Source organism: Caloenas nicobarica, chromosome Z, assembly GCF_036013445.1.
Source record: "Caloenas nicobarica isolate bCalNic1 chromosome Z, bCalNic1.hap1, whole genome shotgun sequence".
In the NCBI taxonomy this organism is placed as follows: domain Eukaryota; kingdom Metazoa; phylum Chordata; class Aves; order Columbiformes; family Columbidae; genus Caloenas; species Caloenas nicobarica.
Genome location: NC_088284.1, coordinates 19111187 through 19131323, shown reverse-complemented (window position 1 = coordinate 19131323; position 20137 = coordinate 19111187). Strand labels below are relative to the sequence as shown.

At 44.1% G+C, this 20137-nt stretch overlaps 1 protein-coding gene across 3 annotated transcripts in view; it reads left to right on the top strand.

Annotated features, from left to right (window-relative positions):
• Positions 1–20137, top strand: part of PDZD2 (PDZ domain containing 2) — a 152702-nt gene that overhangs the window by 548 nt on the left and 132017 nt on the right. The window lies entirely within an intron of this gene.

The window sequence follows — 20137 nt, the reverse complement described above, 5'->3', positions numbered from 1 at the left end:
GATGCAGGTTGCAGTCGGTACCGATTTATGTCCAGCTCCTGGGTGAGCCCTGGGTTCCTTCTTAAGGTCTGTAGAAAATAAGTAACAAAAACAAATAGATAATTAACCTGCATCTGGTACTTGCACATCTACTGGAAAATTTTGAGGGGTCTTTGTGTCAAAAAAGAGTATGTCATACGCATCAGAGGGTCTGTGCTAAAACAGGAGTCTTCTTGGGTTTGGTTAAAACTGCTCTCTAAAGTAAAAATGAACACAGACTCAGCAACACTGGAAGGTTTTTTTACAGGTGCATCTTATTTTTGTTGACTCATTTGAGTTGAGAGATGCATTTTTGACAGCTAAATGTTGTCTGGGAATTTTTCAAAGCAAAACATTTTTGTGTTTTCCAGATCGAAACAACTTCATTTTAATAAATTCCCTTTGATTTTATTGCATTTGCTCTCTTGTGCTGTCTCCTGTCCCAGAAAACTTGAAACCTTTAAGAGTTCAAATCAGAGATGAAGGCTCTTGCAGTGATATAGATTATTCTTGCTTTTTAATTTCAGCTGCTGTATGCTGTAAAATCAGTTACTGGCCCTGCTTTGCTCTTTGTGGGCTGGCAGACTTGCTCACATTTCCCTTTGCAAAGGCAAAAAGACTTTTTTCTGCTAAAGATGAGGATGCAAATGTTCATTCATACCTAAGGTTGCAATGAACCAGAGGCCATGAAATGCTCTCTTTCATGCCAAAGGGGGTTCATCTTGGGGACGGACAGTTTTGGAAACTCTGTTGATCCGCAGCCTGGGTAATCCAGCACGTTTTATGGACCTGGGGAGTAACATGCTGTTTTAGACCAGCTGAGAAAGTGCTCCAGCAAGTGAGATTTGCAATAGGGGCAAATAATAATAATTTTTAACTGAAATAACCTGTATACTGAAACAAAACAACAACCAACCAACCAAACCAAACCAACCAAACAAAAAAGAGTTGAATCTTTACAGATTCATCCAGTGAGAATATAGCATTGATGGGAAGACTCATTGGTTATTTATCTGCTGCTTTAGTTGTCAGGCTTGCAAAGCCATGATGGCCTTGGGGGTAACACTTGCGAGTTATAATCATGCAAAGTGCATGACCTATGCTCCCAATGGGTAGTGAATGAGGCAGCAGTTTGGGGGGACGGTCGCTCCCAATTCTGCCACGTGGCAGAATAAAAGCAGCAGCTCACAGAATCACAGAATCACAGAATGTCAGGGATTGGAAGGGACCTCAAAAGATCTAGTCCAATCCCCCTGCCGGAGCAGGAACACCCAGATGAGGTTACACAGGAATGTGTCCAGGCGGGTTTTGAATGTCTCCAGAGAAGGAGACTCCACAACCTCCCTGGGCAGCCTGTTCCAGTCTCTGTCACCCTCACTGAGAAGAAGTTTCTTCTCAAATTTAAGTGGAACCTCTTGTGTTCCAGTTTGAACCCATTACCCCTTGTCCTATCATTGGTTGTCACCGAGAAGAGCCTGGCTCCATCCTCGTGACACTCACCCTTTATATATTTATATATTTATAAACATTAATGAGGTCTCCCCTCAGTCTCCTCTTCTCCAAACTAAAGAGCCCCAGCTCCCTCAGCCTTTCCTCATAAGGGAGATGCTCCACTCTCTTAATCATCTTTGTTGCCCTGCGCTGGACTCTCTCCAGCAGTTCCCTGTCCTTCTTGAACTTCAGAACTGGACACAATATTCCAGATGCAGTCTCACCAGGACAGAGTAGAGGGGAAGGGGAACCTCTCTCGACCTACTAACCACCTCCCTTCTAATACACCCCAGGATGCCATTGGCCTTCTTGGCCACAAGGGCACAGTGCTGGCTCATGGTCATCCTGCTGTCCACCAGGACCCCCAGGTCCCTTTCCCCTACACTGCTCTCTAATAGGTCATTCCCCAACCTATACTGGAACCTGGAGTTGTTCCTACCCAGATGCAAGACTCCGCACTTTCCCTTGTTATATTTCATTAAATTTTTCCCTGCCCAACTCTGCAGCCTGTCCAGGTCTCACTGGATGGCAGCACAGCCTTCTGGCGTGTCAGCCACTCCTCCCAGCTTGGTGTCATCAGCAAACTTGCTGACAGTGCACTCGATTCCCTCATCCAAGTCATTGATGAATATATTGAATAATACTGGTCCCAGTACCGACCCTTGAGGCACTCCACCAGATACAGGCCTCCAACCAAACTCTGCCCCATTGACCACGACTCTCTGGCTTCTTTCCTTCAGCCAGTTCAGAGTCCACATCACTACCCAATTGTCCAGACCACAGTTCCTCAGTTTAGCTGTGAGGATGCTGTGGGAGACGATGTCAAATACTTTACTGAAGTCAAGGTAGACCACATCCACCTCTCTGCCATCATCTATCCACCTGGTTATGTCCTCATAAAAGGCTATGAGGTTGGTCAAGCATGACTTCCCCTTGGTGAAGCCATGTCGGCTGCCCCTAATGACCCTCTTATCCTTGATATGCCTTGAGATGGCACCAAGGATAAGGTGTTCCATCACTTTCCCAGGGATGGAGGTGAGGCTGACCGGTCTATAGTTGCCCGGGTCCTCCTTCTTGCCCTTTTTGAAGACAGGAGTGACATTTGCTTTCCTCCAGTCCTCAGGCACCTCTCCCATTTCCCAAGACTTGGCAAAGATGATGGAGAGTGGTCCAGCAATGACTTCAGCCAGCTCCCTCAGCACCCACGGGTGCATCCCATCTGGACCCATGGATTTATGGATGTCCAGATTGCTTAACTGGTCCCTAACCCAGTCCTCATCAACTAAGGCAGACTCCTCCATTGCCCTGCCTTCCTCTGGGGCCTCAGGGGTACGGGGCTCCTCAGGACAGCCTCCGGCAGAGTAGACAGAGACAAAGAAGGCATTCAGTAACTCTGCCTTCTCTGTATCTTCTGTCACCAGGGCACCCACCCCGTTCATCAGTGGGCCTACATTGCCTCTGGTGTTAGTTTTATCTGCCATGTATTTGAAGAAGCTCTTTCTGTTGTCCTTGAAACTCCTTGATCTGTGGATGCTGGGCAGGTCAACCTGGCTGTGGTTTTGCAGGTGTGACAACAACCCTCTGTAATTTCAAGCCTGTAATTCAATGAGTGTATAAATGTTGGTGCTGTGGCAGTATCAGTAAGTGACACTCCCAAATTTGAGAGGTTTTGTGCCAAAAAGCAGTTAGTTTGCTGTTCCCCCTTTGCCAGATGTCACTGTTCTAAAATCTAAGGGAATTGCTTGCAGTGGCCAGCAACAATGTTATCTTATTATTAAGGCAAAATGAAAGATAATACCCAATGGAGTCCAAAGTGTTTGGGTAAGTGTTCTTTTTATCCTATTCCTGAAGGCTTCATTTTGGGCTTGTTCCTTTTGGAAAGCTCTGTTATTAGACCAGCAAGCTGAGACTGCTGCTAATGAGAACCAAGTGCTCCATTTTCCTTAGCTGAGATATTTTTTTGGCCATTATGAAGACAGAGGTTTGGTGGTGCGGGGCCAGTGTTGTTCTTCATAAAATCCTGGTTTAGAATATTCATCCAATTTAGGCCAAAATTTAGGACATCTCTGAGTCAAAACCTGATTTATTTTCAGCATCCAAAGCATCCTTGCCTAACTTACTGTCAGCTGCTATTTGACAAGGGTCATGTCGATGGATGACAGTTTGGGACCTCGGAGTGCTTGGTTTTGGCTCTCAGGGAGCTGGCTGGTAGCTCCAACCCCATTTTACCACCTTGTTCATCTGATCTGCTCCAGAATGCATTGAGAGTCCTTCAGTAGGTTTCTGCATTGGGGTGCTCAGAAGGGACATAATTCTGTTTAGGTTTATAACAGGCTGAAAGGCAACGCCACCTTGACTTCTGGGAAGACTTGTTTCAAAGAAGATTTCCTGGAGTATTTCCATATTGCTGCTACAGTGGCAGTAGCAGAGCCCTTTCCCCTTGGCTGTTCAAGGTGTCGGGGCAGCACACCACACTGAATAGTAGCCTTGGCTTGATTTCTGTCCGCCTAATTATTCTCTGGCTGGATGAAAAACTCTTCCAGGTTGATACAAAGGGGTATGAGTGCTGTGATTTGTGGTGTGATGTACTAATGTAGCCTGTGCACAGTCAGTGAAATTAAAATACTGCCTGAGCTCCTGTAACACCAGGATGGATTGGGCAAGCAAAATCACTGCTTGCATGTTTATTCCTTGCCCACCAAGTGTGCCAGGGCAGCCCCAACTTGCCTGGTGAGCATGTTGTCCAGACTGGTGTTTTAGGGAATCTCCTGATTTATTTCCATAACAGTGGGGAATCGGGCATGATCAGATCATATATCATGTATCATAGATCATAGAATGTCCTGAGTTGGAAGGGACCCACAAAGATCATCGAATCCAACTCCTGTCCCTGCATGTGACAACCCCACAGTTCACACCATGTGTCTGAGGGTGTTGTCCAGTCTCTTCTTAAACACTGTCAGGCTTGGGGCCGTGACACCTCCCTGGGGAGACTGTCCCAGTGTCCACCACTCTCTGGGTGAAGAACCTTTTCCTAATGTCCAACCTAAACCTCCCCTGGCACATCTTCCTGCCATTCCCTCGGGTTCTGTCATTGGTCACCAGAGAGAAGAGATCAGCGCCTGCCCCTCCTCCTCCCCTTGTGAGGAAGCTGTAGCTGTGATGAGGTCTCCCCTCAGTCTCCTCCAGGCTGAACAAACCCAGTGACTTTAACTGCTCCTCATACGGCTTCCCCTTCCTTCACCAACTTCGTAGCCCTCTTCTGGACACTCTCCAGCAGCTTTATATCCTGTTTATCCTGTGTTGCCCAGACCTGCACCCAGTGCTCCAGGTGAGGCCGCACCAGTGCAGAGCAGAGCGGGACAATCCCCTCCCTGCCCGGCTGGCCATGCTGTGCTGGATGCACCCAGGACACGGTTGCCCTCTCGGCTGCCAGGGACACTGTTGGCTCATGTTCAACTTGCCGTTGACCAGAGCCCCCAGATCCTTCACCACAGAGCTGCTCTCCAGGCTCTCTTCCCCCAGTCTGTATGTACAGCCAGGGTTGCTGTGTTCCAGGTGCAAAATCCAGCACTTGTCCTTGTTGAACTTCATGTGGTTGGTGATTGCCCAGTTCTCCAATTTGTCCAGACCCCTCTGCAGGGCCTCTCTGCCCTTGAGAGTGTTGACAGCTCCTCTCAATTTTGTGTCATCAGCAAACTCACTAAGTAATCCCTCAAGTCCTGAGTCTAAGTCATTTATGAAAACATTGAAGAGTGCTGGCCCTAAGATGGATCCCCGTGGAATCCCACTGGTGCCTGGTCACCAGCCCAACATAACTCCGTTTACTAGAACCCTTTGAGCCCATCAGCCAATTGCTCACCCATTGTGTGTTTACCCTGCTGTGTGCTGGACATCTTGTCCAGGAGGATACTGTGAGAGACAGTATCAAAGGCTTTACTGAAATCCAAAAGGATCACATCGACAGGCTTCCCTTGGTCAACTAGGTGGGTAACCTTGTTGTAGAATGAAATTTTGTCAAGCAAGACTTTCTCCTCATGAACCTGTGCTGGCTGGGACCAATGACTGTGTTGTCATTCAGATGTTTTTCAACAACTCCCAGAACAACCTTCTTCATGATTTTGCCAGGCACAAAAGTGAGGCTGATAGGCCTGTAGTTGCCAGGGTCATCCCTGTTGCCCTTCTTGTAGATTTGGACAATGCTTGCCAGATTCCAGTCTTCCAGAACCTCTTCAGATTCCTAAGAGCATTGAGGTTCTCACAATTCTCACAACTCTCAGAACAGCCACTTTGCTGGGGGTTACCACCTCTGCAGCAGGGTTGGCAGAAGAGTGCTCAGGTACCCTGGGCTTTGTGTCACCTCACCTCCAACTCCATCCCACCATGCAAACCCTCCCTGTTCCAAGGGGCTAAAGCTGACACACTGGACAACAGGAGAGGAGAGGGAGGGGCACGTGGTCCCTTCTGCCAGCTCTCCTATGGATGTGGTCAGCCTCTAGAGAACGCAGAGGCCGATGGCTGGAGCCGTAACACATTGGGCAGCCCTGGACAGATTGCGCTCTTTTGGCACCTGCCTGGTGCAGGTCCCGTGCATACAGGTCCTCAGGTCTTGGAGTGGCGATGGGGTCAGACACAGCGCAGAAAAGCACCACACTGCTTCTTGGAGAAGCCAGCTGTGGTCATCACTCATCTGTCTCTCCCTGCTTCCTATGGAGAGGGTTGAATGTGACTTCTTTATATAAAAGTTATTTATTTAAATTCCATCTGATGGCCATGTAAATAGCAGAAACAGATTGATTATTGCTGAGCTTTTAAAAAAATTATTATTATTTTTATTTTTTATTATTTTTTTCTTTCTTTTCATTTAGAGAAACATTATGCAGTAATATAATCATCAAAGCTCTTTGCTTAACAGGATATTATTACATTAGAGGGGAATGATGTAGGTGGTGGCATTTTTGGTGATGTTAGTGACTGAGGGAAAATTATGGCTCTCTTCAGAGTTAGCAAATTGTGTGTGTCTATCAAACACAATCGCAGGGAAATTAGCTGTATTGGAGTACTGAATAAAGGTTAGTCAAAACTCTGCATGTTTATTTATCTTCTGTCTATACAGCTGTATCTCTAAAACACATGGGTTATGTTCCCCCAGACAACAACTTCCTATGTATTTTGGAACTACTCCTCTCATTTTGGGCTATTACTCATTTACTGGAGGGAAGCTTTTAGTATTTCTGCAGATGACAGATGAATCCTTCATTTCTTGAGCATGACTGAATGGGGCTTCATTGAGCAAGTCCTGGGAGGATTGCAAAAGAATTATTTTGTCATGAATATCATTCAGTTTGAAATATTTGATTAAGAATTTCATCAAGCATAGCTGCAGTGCTTGGACACAGCTACTATGTACATCTAATCTTCAAAATCAGTGCTGAATAGATTTCCAAATTCAAACTTTTTGAAGAAAGCAGAGTAAGATACATTACAAGTGATGACAGTGTGGTATAAACATGAGATATTACTATAATTTTGTCATTGAGGAAACCCAACCACTACTTCAAAATATCATATTTCTCGTCACAAAAAATGGCTAAGCATCACCATGTGTGGACATACAGTCAGAGAACTGGCCAGCTTCTTTTTAACCCACAACCTGGAGTCCCACTTCAAAAAATGAACAGAGAAGTGTTTTGACAGCCATACCTTTGCACAGCATTTTCTTAGTCTCTCCTCTTCAACCAGTATCCTGGGGCAGTTGCTAGGACTCCTCCCCAGCACAAGATTTGGCATGCCGAATATCAGGGAAATCAGTTGTATTTTTAAAGATGCTGAGAAAGACCTTCAGAAATCATATGTGCAATGGAGAGTGAGCATCAAATGCCACCACTCAAGCTGAAGCTTTGACCTTACCTGAAGCTGGGGGTTTGCAGCAGAGTCAAGGTCTTTCCTGAGTGTTTGCTGCTGCTGTACCTCACATCTACATGCTCCAGGACAGCTGGAAGTACAAATGTAATGTCCTGGTCCTCCTAACAGGTCAATGCTATTAGTAGTCGTGTGATATATGGACATTCTAAACACAGCTCTGCTTCTCTGTAAGTGCTAGCAGCTGATTACAGAGCACAATACTGAACGTCTAACCAAATTACAGGTCTCAAAATGTGCAAAGCACTTTCTGCTGCTTGCCTGCGGCAGTCAATAACAGTCCTGGGCTCAGCTGGATGAAATCTTGAGGTTCTGTATCAAAACAGTCCTTGCTGGTGCTAGAAAGCCAATATGCAGTCCCTGTCTGTATTGGGAGCCAAATTCTGCTTTGAACAGTGGTCTTCAGGAGGGTGCTCTTCTTCTTTGCCCCCGTGTTGAGAGGCCTGCATGCAAGGAGATGCAGAGCAGTACATCTGCTGAGGGGATGGGAACAAAGAACGGGGACCTTTGCTGTGTCTGAGTAGAGCTGCTCAAAAATCTGACAGTGTGGTTTGAAAATGGACGTTTCAGAAGAGCACACCTTTCAAGGCACTTCTTATTGACTTCCCTCTTCTTCAGAAGTTTGAACTGAATATTTTTTTATCATAAACTACTTTGTCCCTACCCCTGCAACAGAACAATTTTCTTACTGGGAAGAAAAACCCCCCGAATGTGGTCACTCTTCGATATCAAAGTGCAGTGCTCCACTTTCGCATCTTCCATGGGGCACCGCTTCCTGCTGTGCTGTGGTGAGACATGGGCTGCCCTCACTGTGGCCACTTTGTCCCTGCGCTGGTGGCCACAGTTGTCTGTGGAGCATCTGCAGGATTTTGTAGCACCGTGTTCCTCAGCAGTGTGTTTAAAAGGCTTCCAGGTGCTCCAAGGGGCATGTGGGGTTGGCATGCTGTGGGAACAGGGAGCAAGGGCTGTGTTCCCTCTGCTCAACTTCTGGGGCCCTCAGGTGAAGTTTCTGGTAGCAAATCTATTATTTAGTAGGGTTGGGCATTAGGGTGTATGAATGCCTGTGTTATGGTGGAAGGGAAAGTTTTTAGGTTTCTGTACCTGTGATGGAGTCCTGTTTCTCTGGAAGTTATTGTGGATTTATTTTCCATTTGACAGAGCAATCTCCTTTATACATCCTTTTTCTTAGGGAAATATTAGCCCAAGAAAACTATGCCTGGTCATCACAGAAAGCTTTATCTCACCACAACCCCACCTCCTGGGCATGTCAGGTTGCATGGATCGATTGCTTTACTGTGTTTCCTCACCTCCTTCCTAAAGCAGAAGTGCTGCCAACACAAAGTGCTGCTCAGTATAAGCAGCTGCTTTGCCTGGTGTTAGTAGGGCCTTCTCTTGGTTATGTTCATAAGAAAATATTTTTGTTTTAATAGGAAAACAAATGGAAATGTATCCTGGCCCTTTGCCCTTGGCCAAGGGGCAAACATTTCTGTGGGAGCTCCTTGTTAAAATATTAACAGCACTGACTACACAGAGAAAAACAAACACACTGGTCCTGGAGACTGCAGCCTCCAAATACAATCTCAGGGAACAGATTTTGCATAACTGACCTAAAAAATAGCCCCATCCAATTGTGCAGTTGGATTTGTTTCTTTTTTTTCATATCATATTACCAATCTTCATGCTGCTAAGTGAGGCCACAGAGGCTGGGACCTGGGGCTTGCTATCACGGGCATGGATGGAAAGTGTATGCTGACATGCCCTCCGAGCTGCCTGGCACGTGAGTCCTGAGGATGGAAAATAAGCAGCATGCAGGGATCTTGGCTGAGGGTTTTCTCCTCCAGTTGAGCTGCTGTGGGCAGGGAGACAGTGCATGTGTTACCAACCTGTGCAAAATCAGAGGAAGCCTAAGGATGTCTAACATTTCTCAGACACAGTGCAAGCCTCACTGTGCTCCTAAAGTCTTGTAGACTGGAGCACGGAGCCTTCCCTGAAGCATGGCTTCCATATTTTATGCTGAAGGGGGATATCAATTCCCCACCTTAAAATATAACAGGATTAAGAAACCAAGAAAGAAATGTTTTTCTTCCCTTTTTTATGTCTTCAGGAATGGTATGAGCAGACTTAGCCACACATGTTGAGAAATAAATTACTCTGAAGAAATGAGCTTTATCCCAAATCCTCTCTCAAGAGCCAAAGACTTAAGCAGAAGGTCACTAATCCCCAGACTCAGCAGAGATCATTTAGCTTGTTTGTCCTATTTGCTTTATTAATCTGAGTGTGGGTTCCCTCAGTTTCCCCTCTGCACCCTCTGGTTCCTGCCTTTCCTCTCAACCCCCAGTGCTGAGTCTCTGCAGAGGCAAAACCCATTCCTTTGTAGCAATGGTTATTTGCAGCATCCTACCACTACAACTGCCTCTTAAAAGTATTTTCCAAGTCCCTCTTCCTCCTCAACTTTGCATCTTATTGATCTTCTTGCTCAGCTCAGTTTTATCTAAAAAACATAAAAGACAATGAAGATACTTCCACCGATTTAAATGGCTCATCCTGTATCTGTTTCCGTGTTTGTCCCAAAATTTTGGGAGCGATACGCTTGTTGCTGCCTTCTACACGCTGTTGCCACTGAACAACATAGCTGGCCTCTCTTGGTCAAAAGCGTGATCCCGAGAGGGCATGCATGTATAATTAGGCAACATCCCCAGAGTCATCTGCAGCAAATGCTCCCCAGCCCTGGCTCTAAATGTTTTCTTTTCAGAGGGATTGCATCAGGCTTGAAAAGACTTGGACAGAGGCTGGTGGTGTTGCCTCAGGAGGTGTAAGAGCTTCAGAGGTTATAAAGTGGCTGTCCTGAACATTTTTGGTGTGCTTTTGCTTTGTTTCATTGAGCTATGAAAGCTCTGCTTAGAGTGCTATACTTTGTTGCCAAGATGCTGTGCATCTCCATTTAATTTGCTGTTCTGACCACACTGTAATTACAAGAGAACAAGCCCACTGTTTGGGAGAGAGCTCTGTGGGAACAGCCTGGTTTGGTGAATCAGCCTCGTGCCTCGTCATTTATCCCCGATGCCAAAGTGCCAGCACGAGCCCCTTTACATCCTGAGTGGGATTTTCAGCCTTGGCACATAGCAAGCATCCCATGGTCTCAGGTCATCTGGAAGCACAGTCAGGATGCAGCAGAACTTAACTAATTGGCAAATGACTGGAATGCGCAAAATAGGGTCACTTTTTTTCCACCACCCAGCCAAGGAGCAGGTGAGGCCTTCAGCCACAGCAGCAGTTATTTTCACAGCCTCTCCAGCAGTGGATTTGCTAGCACAGCACAGTGTTTTAGCCATCAATAATTAAAAGGAGAGATGTTCAAAAGCACGAGAAAGGAACATTTTGTGCCCATTATTCTTGCTCTTTCTATAATGCTTGTGCCCTTACACACCAATTTGCAATGTGCAGTCATTCGCAGTGTCTCTTCTAATCTGTAAATGTGAATTTCTCTTCATACTCTGGAAGTCCAAAGTTTTCCGAAAAGTAGGCTTTGGGCTAAAGACTGATTTCCGTGAGGCAGGAGCACTGAGCTGCTGCAGGAGAAGAAGGCAACTGGGGCCAGGTTACTGTGTTGATGTGAGGTACATGGCAGGTTGTCCTTTCCCACCTGTACCGACTGATGGGCCATGAGTCCTGGAAGGGCTCAGCTTATCCAGTCTTCACTGAAATGTTTTTTTCTCTTAGCATTGGGCTAAGCAGAGCAGTGTTCCCATTCTCAGAAGGGTTTTGGAGCTGTTCTGTGAGGAAGTGGCAACCATATCTTCTTGGCAACCTCACGTGTGTGATGGTTGTTGTCCTAGGACAACACTAGGACTGAGCCATGACCCTCTAGAGCTTAAAAGCATTAACAGTGGTGGCATCTTAAAACCTGCTTATCCCCTGTCACTGGGAATCAGGTCCGGCTTGGAAAGGACAGGAGCGGGGAGGGTTAAAGATAATGAACAGGAGATGGTTCCACACATAGAGGCTGTGCTCAACATCAGCCTCAGAGAGACAGCTTGTCAGCATGAACCTGCCATCTGTGGCCATGAGTGAGAGGATAAATATAAGAAATGTAGGTGTGATCAGCAGAGAGGCAGGTATATAACTCCAGAGAGAGCTGCTGCGGTGAATGGCTTTGGGGCTGGGCTTTTTTTTTTTTTCCTGTGGAAAGCTCATTGCTCTTCTTATCTGATGTGACACTTGTCTCCAGCTCAGAGCAGTATCACATGCTCCTCAAAACTTATTTTTCTGTCTCCTTTCTGTCAGGTGTAGGCTAAGATGGGAAGGGCCTATATATCAATCGCAGGCTCTGCAGCGTCACTCACCATTCTTACTTCTTTCTCTGGATGAAATGTACGACAAGATCATCTGGGCCTTCAAAGGAAAACACTTTTAACAGACCAGTTCCAGTAAAAAGATAAGTTGGCAGGCACTGCCAGAAGGTTTGGGGCAGCTCAGGAAGACTGGTACCTACTGAGACAGGATAAGAGTAGGGCAAATGTGACTATTAGCAGCAAACTTCACCCTAGAGCATCCAAGACTCAGGAAGCCCTGCTACAGTGAAGGCTCTTTAAAGAGACTGTGAGAAACCAGGGGTGGATGGAAAACGGGTTCAAGCTTTTTCAAAATGCAACAGAACTGCTGAAATCTGACTGAAGGAGAGCATCGATTCTGCTCATGCCTAAGACTCTTTTTCTGTCATTTAAAAAGCTGCTGAAGCCTGGTTTTTCCCCTTTCCTTACCAGGTATTATAGACAGCTGGATGATCTTCTAAAAAATAACAAAAAAAAACCCCAACAACGAACTGACAAAATTAAAAGTTGCTAAATAGAGCACCTATTTTGACTGCATTTTCTTGGTCTGTTACTTGACCATTGGGATGGGTTTAGGCTAGCAGAGTAACTATTTGATGAAACAAAGGGCCTCCAACTCATCCTCATACATATGCACCAGTGGCTCTTTCTGCCATGATAACTGAAGAATTACAAAGTGGTTGCAAATTTTTCACAGGCTGGGTTATTTTTGTTCTGGTAGTGAAGAGAAAAACACGGACATGTTGTAACCAGTAAACTTTGTGGTACCATCTGTCTGAACACTGAGCCCAGATGAGGAAAATGAACGAGAGACTGGGGAACTCCTTGAAAACTCACAGATGATTAATGGAGCCAAACTCCTATGTGATGTTCTCACTGAAAATGGATTCTAACAAACACCCTAATTGTTCTGCTGAAAATGATGTTTCATATTTTCATTTGTAGAGAAGTTCTGCTAAAAGACAGATTTTTCATGGTTTCCTCTAGAGGGCAATGTCTTATAAATATTTTAAGCAATTTTTGGGTTATGTCAACCGGGAATTTAGCCTGCCTTATGTAAGAATTCATAAGACAGCAGAGAAAAGTGTTTCTATATGTCCTGTTTAGGATGCATATATATGTAATATAATTACTCTAGTTGTTTCTTGGGCTTGTTCAGTGCATTCACTAATCCCTTGAAGAAGCATAGAAATATGTTTTATATTTTGGGCAGATTTGCCTACATTGGAATGCAGAGAGGGAACTGCTCATGAAGACCTCACTCTTATACCTGTGTAGCTTGAAGGACTTTCAGCAGCTGCTCCTTATTTAATCTATTGTAAAAGAGATTACAGTAGAGTCCTTTGAGAATGAAGTTAGCAGTTGATGTAGCTTGTGTTGGTAGCTGGAACTTCAGTGTAAAGAATAAATCTAAATACCAAGTCAAAGTGGTCCACAGGACCTGGGAAACAGAAGGGTTTGTGCTAATACTCATCTCTGTAATAACTTGGGTATTTCCAACTTTTTCAATTGTATTAGTTGTTTGATAGATGTTAGTAACACCCCAGTTTTCAAATTAATTGTCCAGATAAACAGCTGCTAAAATTAGTATATCTTGAAGGTGCCCAGTCTGGTCCTTAATAATTGGTCTTAAGGGATATTGTCTCCTTGTAGTGTAAAAAATGTCATTGTCATTGTAGTGTAAAAAATGCCAAATATGGATAAAGGTTGTTTTGTTCTCCTTAAAGGTCAGATGTATAATTTGAAACACACTTACATAGGCTCAAACTTATTTTTTGTTGTCTCTGTCATTATCTTCTCCCCTTCTGCCAAGCCAACGCAGATAAAAGGGAAATTTGCTCTTGACTTCCCAACATCAAAATGGCTTTGGGGAAATCCTTTTAGAATTAGTCTCCTTTCCCCTCCTGATGGTGACTAGTCCTCTGGAGCATCACCATAATGGCCTTATTGGATTAACTTGCAAATCCCATATGTTTACTGAATTTGTGAGTTAACGTTCTTTGTAAATATCTCTTCCAAAAAAGTAATAGTTGATCTCCAGTTGCCAAGTTCTCTAAATGAATAAACCTGTTTGTTTGTTTTTCCCCAAACAGGAAAAACAGTTAATTAAAGTAAAATACTTATTCTCCAAAGTGCTCTATTTGAAATCAAGGGCATGTGAATAAAAACAGCAGTTGTTGCATTGGCTTCAGAGCCAGCAGTCATTAAGTAGCAAAGCCGGACTTGCCCTCTACTTTCGAGTAATAGGAGCTCCAAGAAAAATCTGAGGACACAGCTCTTTTGTAGCCTTTATAAGTTAAATAGGTGAGACCTGCTTTTTCATTATGGTTGCTGGCCAGGCAGGATGTTCTCATGGTTTTAAACCCTGTCTTAGAGGAAATATGATAAGCAGTTTGTAAATTTTTAGTGGAAAAAATTTTTGAGACGCTAGTGGCAACTGAATATTTTTGGTTTCATTTCTCATGCCACATGGATCCAATAAGTAGATTTGTGTTTGAACCATATATTCATCTGCACCTTGGTGTAAAGCTTGTGTTTGCTTCTCGCTCTCAGGTATCTGACACCTTATTGCTTAATCACTGGGGATTATTCTTCACCTTCGGCTGGAAGGAGCTATGTTTGGGTCTGTAGGTTGATTCACCCTCAGCTGGGATCTCTGGACCTGGGTGGCCTGGGCAATGTCATGCTCGCATGGCTGCAGGTACTGAAGGAACCACCAGGGTTCATGACCTTGTATCCTCTTGCTCACGCTCTCTGCTGTCCTTGCTGGTGAGTGGTCTGAGGCACAGTTTTCTTGCACAGAAAAACAAAGCTGTGCCCGAGGTCTCTGACAATGCCAAAACGCTGTGGGCTTCGGTGGCATTGCTTCCCATTTGCCTCCATGGAAATGAGAAAACTCTGCCTTCCAAATTTCCTCCTGCCACTCCATATCTGACCCAGCAATACACAAAATTGTCTCCTCTGTGATCGGTTTTTCGATCATTGCCTGCAATCGGAAAGTAAGTGGTATGTACAACAGAGCAGAAAATTATTTAGTAAACTAGCCAATTTCATGAGGATGAACTGTGTGGTTAAAATAAATCGGATTTCAATAATTCACCAGTTACGCTGTGGAGAAAGAAATAATAACAGTTAAAAAACCATGTATGGATGCCAAATGGATCAGATGTTAATGGCTGGTGTGTGGAATTCAAAGTCAACAAGGGCTTACTGCAGGGCTCTGCCTTTAAATGGACTCCGTTTTAAATAGTGTATGAGAAAGGCAGAATCTCAGTGCTTTATTAGAATTATTTTGTGACTCATGTGCTTTCTCTGATGACCCAATAATAAAATTATAAACTGTGGAAATGAACTTAAGGGGTATCATTATAAAAAAAAATCATGGAAGTTAGTAGAGAAGTAAACATCTGTTTTGAGAGAAGTGCATTTCAGAAGAGGGTGGAAAACAAAAGAGGTAAAAGAGAAGAGAGTATAAAAAATTTAGGTTGGAAGAAGGACTTAGAAATTCATTAATTCTGGCTGGATGAATAATAATCAAGAATGTTTTGGTTAATATGTAATTAAATTACATATCATTATCTATTAAAACACTTCAGCCAGCTCTAATAACCAAGGAAACCAATCCTGAGTCCAGGTGTCAGCTCCCAGACTCCCTGAGGTTTTCCCAGCCTCGAGGATATTCTCTCATTTAATGATAGTATCAATAATACTGTTAAAGAATACGAGGAGGCATATTCTCCCATTTTATATAATTTTCAAAGTGCACAGCAGCACACTTGGGACCCATTGGCCACGTATTACGTTGGAGGAGTCACGTGTAAGTTGGCCAAGCCAACTCAAGATCTCCTTTAGATTAAAAAATGTCACATATCTTTCTGTATACTGAGTTATGAGGTGGTGTAAAAGTCCAGTATGAACTCAATGTAAATAACTAGTTTAAATTCCATGTAAAGTTCTGTCTTCTTCACATGTTAATGGCATTTGTGACTTGCTTGTATTTTGTCTTGCTTTCTGTAGTGACCCCATGCCAGTTGCCTGCTTTACCTTTCGTTTCTCTACTGCATGCTTTATTTTAAATCATTTACTTGTAAGTTATGTTTGCATAAACCGTATATGACTTAGAGCTATGTATCTAACTCCTGTTAGGATCTTGGAGCCTAATGGATAGCACGTGTGGACTTAAGAAGTGTTGGGTCCTGGTCAAAACTTTTCCCCCCACTGTGAAAAAGTCGCGGCACTGGTGACAGGGAGGTGATGACAGCAGCTCGCTTTCTGCAGGTGCCTGAGCTCTCCGGGGGAAAAGCACTTTATTAAATGCTGGGTTTTACTGCAGAGCACTTCTTTCCAGGTACCTGCTGGTCTGTTGAAGGGTTATAGAGTCAGAGCAGCTTCATAAGGGCTAAAATTTTTGAAATACCTGTTTGTGCAGAAGTACATTTGAGAAATACAAATAAGCCCGGGCTTATGAGATACCTGCTTGGTTATGAATTTAGCCACTATCCAGTCTTCCCAAATGTCTCCAAGAGGCGTCAGTGCAAACAAGTGAAACTTATTTACCTGTAGGGTTTTGCTAGAATAATGACAAATGGAAAAACTGAATTATGTTTTTCCAAGGCCTCGAAGCCAAAACACTGTCCTTTTCAGTGCCTAGTGCAGGCTTTGAGAAAAACAAAACAAAACAAAACAATCCTTTTGCTGTCGTGGTGCTCCAGCCAACATGCAGCTGAAGTTTGCTTTCCAGATACGGTATTTGAGGTTTGTTGTGAAGTGAGAAGGCTCAAAGCCAAGTCTGCTGGAGCTGCCAGTTTTCTGGTTGGAGCGAACACAACAGTTTATAAAACTTTGCATGTTATACCCACACAGAGTTATCTTTTAGAGCTGAAAAAGTCTAGCAGGGCAGCTCTGGATGCGGGATGTGTGTTTGTTGGGGAAAAAGAGTCAGTTTGGGGCCTTACCAGGGAAAATATGATGAAATACTTTCCTGTTCAATGCAACTCTTATTTGATGAGAACTTCCTTGCAAGTATAAAAAGGCTCCTTGGGAAGCAACAGAGCTGAGGAGGAACCAGTATTAGTGTCAAGATAAGCATACAAGAAAAAAGAAAAATAGGATTAAATATAACCATAAAATTCATCTGGTGGCTGCATGGCCACATAACAGAAACAGCCTGGTAATGCTGGGAGCATCTTCCTGCCCTGGCCCCCAAACATTCTGCCCTCTCATGGTCACCTCACACAGGTCCACCTTGTTTTATGGTCTCCAGTTTGCCACTCAGGGAGCCCATGGGAGATGTGGAGGGGCAGTGTGGCAGTTTCAGGCGTGGACATAGGACGTTTGTGCTCCCACTCATGTTGTCCAGGGACTCCTGTTTCTGAGGTTCCCCAGACTCCTGAGCACTACCTTCTTGCAGAGAATGGGACAAAAAAGTGAACGTGAAGTGAGGCTGAGGGTTTCCATCTTGGTCATGTTCTGCCACCTGCTCTTTCAGCAACATTCATCAAAGTAGCCTGAAAATTGTGTCCTGGAAAAATAGCTTGATTGAATATTTACATTTTAAACTTATCGTTGCTCTTATTTTTCCCCAGGTCACCTGAAGACTGGAGCTTTTAACCTTTAGATTGTGCCGATTGATCAAAATGTTCCTGTGTAGTTACTGAGGCCTCATTTTTTTTCCTTTCAACTGAGGGCAAAATCTGCTCTTGACTTGCGAGAAAGGCTTGGGAACTTATTAAATGAAAGCCTGAAACCACAGAAGAGCAGTTGTTCATAATACCCCTTTTCTTCAGGTGCAATCAAACAGCAAATTATTTTTTGGCCCTTATAATATTACTTCACTTTTTTTCGCAGACATTTTACGTTATCATTGAGGGGAAGGAGTTGAATCCAAATATTAGGGGGTAGAGGAGTGGTTCCTGAAGCATTACACCAGGATAACTTGATTAACTGAAGAGGTGACTCTTGGTTTATGACCAATAAGAATTGGACCTGCAGGATGTGTTCTCAAATACAGTCAGCTGCCACAAATTTGTTCCATCACAGCTCCAAAAAATTAACACAAAGCTAAGGACCAGTCATAAATCTCCGATCCAACAAGATACAGGGATATCCTAGTGAAAAATCCAAACCAGATCAGAAATCCAAGAAAGATTGTGCACATGGAGCCCATAAGCATGATGCCTGAGATCTGCAATCAGTACCAGATGCTACTGACACATGGTATGGAACCTTTAACAAAGACACGCTGGACCCATCCAGCCCAAGCAAGAAGTCTTGCAGATTAAATTTGTATTAGTTGGAACCTGTAGATTGTTTTAGCAAGCAAAATTGAGCCTGGGTGTTAAGATGATCTGGATGAAGAAATCCAAATTAGGTTTCCTCCTTAAAGAGAAAGGAGCACACTTTGGCATTGGTTTTCTTAACAGTTTTAGAAAGAAAATATTTGGAAACAGATGCGGTATGTTTCTGTATATTAAATCCAATCTGTGAAATAAAACTATTCTCTCTGACTGCACAGAATGGTCAGAAGACTCTTGGAACAAAATCCTCCCTAAATCTCATGTATGTTTTAAGGAAAACTCTTGAAACATTAATAAGTGGCAGGCGGATGGCACGTTCTGACAAGCGCTGGGAAGTACGCACAGATAAAATGCAGGATGGCTGGTGATGTTTAAAAAGCAAACGCGATCTGGGCTTCCACTCTATATATCATAAGGTACGGAGAACAGCAGATTGCATTAATGGAGGCTATTCTAGCATAAAATGAAAGACACATTTGGAACAATCTCTGCAGCCCTGGTTTAGGACACTGGGGAGAATAATATAAAACGACTCCAGGGTGGACACAGGTTGCTGGAGGGGGCAGCCTCTGCTGTAACCTACATTATTTTTGTAGTCAAAGAGAAGGGAAAAATGTTGCTTTTATAGGAAATCCTAGTGAGCAGGCACATATGGGCAGTGTATTTGCCAGGGAGGAGTTAACCCCTGAAGAGAGAGCTTGTATGACCCTACCTGCTCCACAAGTCCCGCTAGCTGGGGTGCTGGCAGTGCAAGTAGTGCCGAAGCATCCTGCTGGGTGTTTGCAGAGGGCTAAAATGCTCTGTTCCCTTGGCTGCTCTTAAAATGCACCATGCCAAGCTTGCATTACTTCCCGTGGAGGTGAGTTTAAATCTCAGCGTGCTTCTGGCAGCTTTCATCAGCAGAGGGTCTGACCTTGCTCCCCCATCCCAGCATCATCGTGCAGTCGAAGTGGTAGCTGAGGCTGGGAACCGGCGCCAGGTGTCCTCTCCTCTGACCCTTTGCTCTCTCACCTGTACCTTATCTCCCCCGTGCTTTTTTCTGGAGTCCGTGTTCTCGTCCCATTTCATGTCACGGGTAAATCACTGCCATTACTGCAAGTGGGGAAAGGCAGGGAGAGCACCTGGAGGCACCATCCTGGAGCAGATTGCCAGCAACATCCTGATGTGATAGTTGATCTCTTGACCAAATAGATCTTCTCTGGTAGATTTGGAAATCTCAGTATGAGACATGGGCAGTAGTGGGCTTGCAGAGCCCTCCTAACCCACAGCAGCACCTTGCTGCCTCTAGCCAGCGACTGGTGGGTCTCAGGTACATTTTTTCCCCTATCTGTTGACCCTTTAGGTTTATAATGAGATGTACATCGTGTACTGTTTGTATGGAGTCTTGTTACTGGAAGATTCAGCTTGCTGTTCTCATGCAAAGAAAACAAACCTTGTCGATAGCTGTGTTCCCCTAGGCTGCTGAGCACCCCGTGCAACATTTTACACTCAGCAGAGCTTAGCAGAGTTAAAAATAGTCCTTGTTGTCAAAATGTTTCTTGGTAGTAAAAATGTCCTTAGGATACTTTGTGAAATGGTAACCTTTGGACCAAACAGAGCGAGCTAAAAATCAGAACATAGTCTTCGACTCTGCAAAAAAAGTTTGTCTTAATTGCACAATACGGGAGAAAGGTTAAGGGCAGAGAAAACTGGCATCACCTTGGGGAGGGAAAGAATGGAATTTAAATAGAGATCTAAGGGTGAGTACATAATGTAAGATATTATATCTTTGTGAAGTATTTTTTCCCTCGGTGCCTGAAAGATTATCTGGGAGAAAATGTCTGGCTCTGTGTAGTGGATGGAGGTATTGCTGAGAGTCTTTGAATTCAAGGCAGGGTAAAATCTGGCCTTTCACTTTTGTTATTGTCATTGTTGTTGTTGTTGTTGTTCTTGTCATCGTCGTTAAAAAAAATCTTAGTGATAACAGATTGATTTGAGCAAATGCATGTTCCTGTGCAGAGTCTCAAACCTGGGCCATACATTGTAAAGAAGTGAAAGTATTAAGTGAACAGAAATTAAAATTAAACAGAGGACATGACT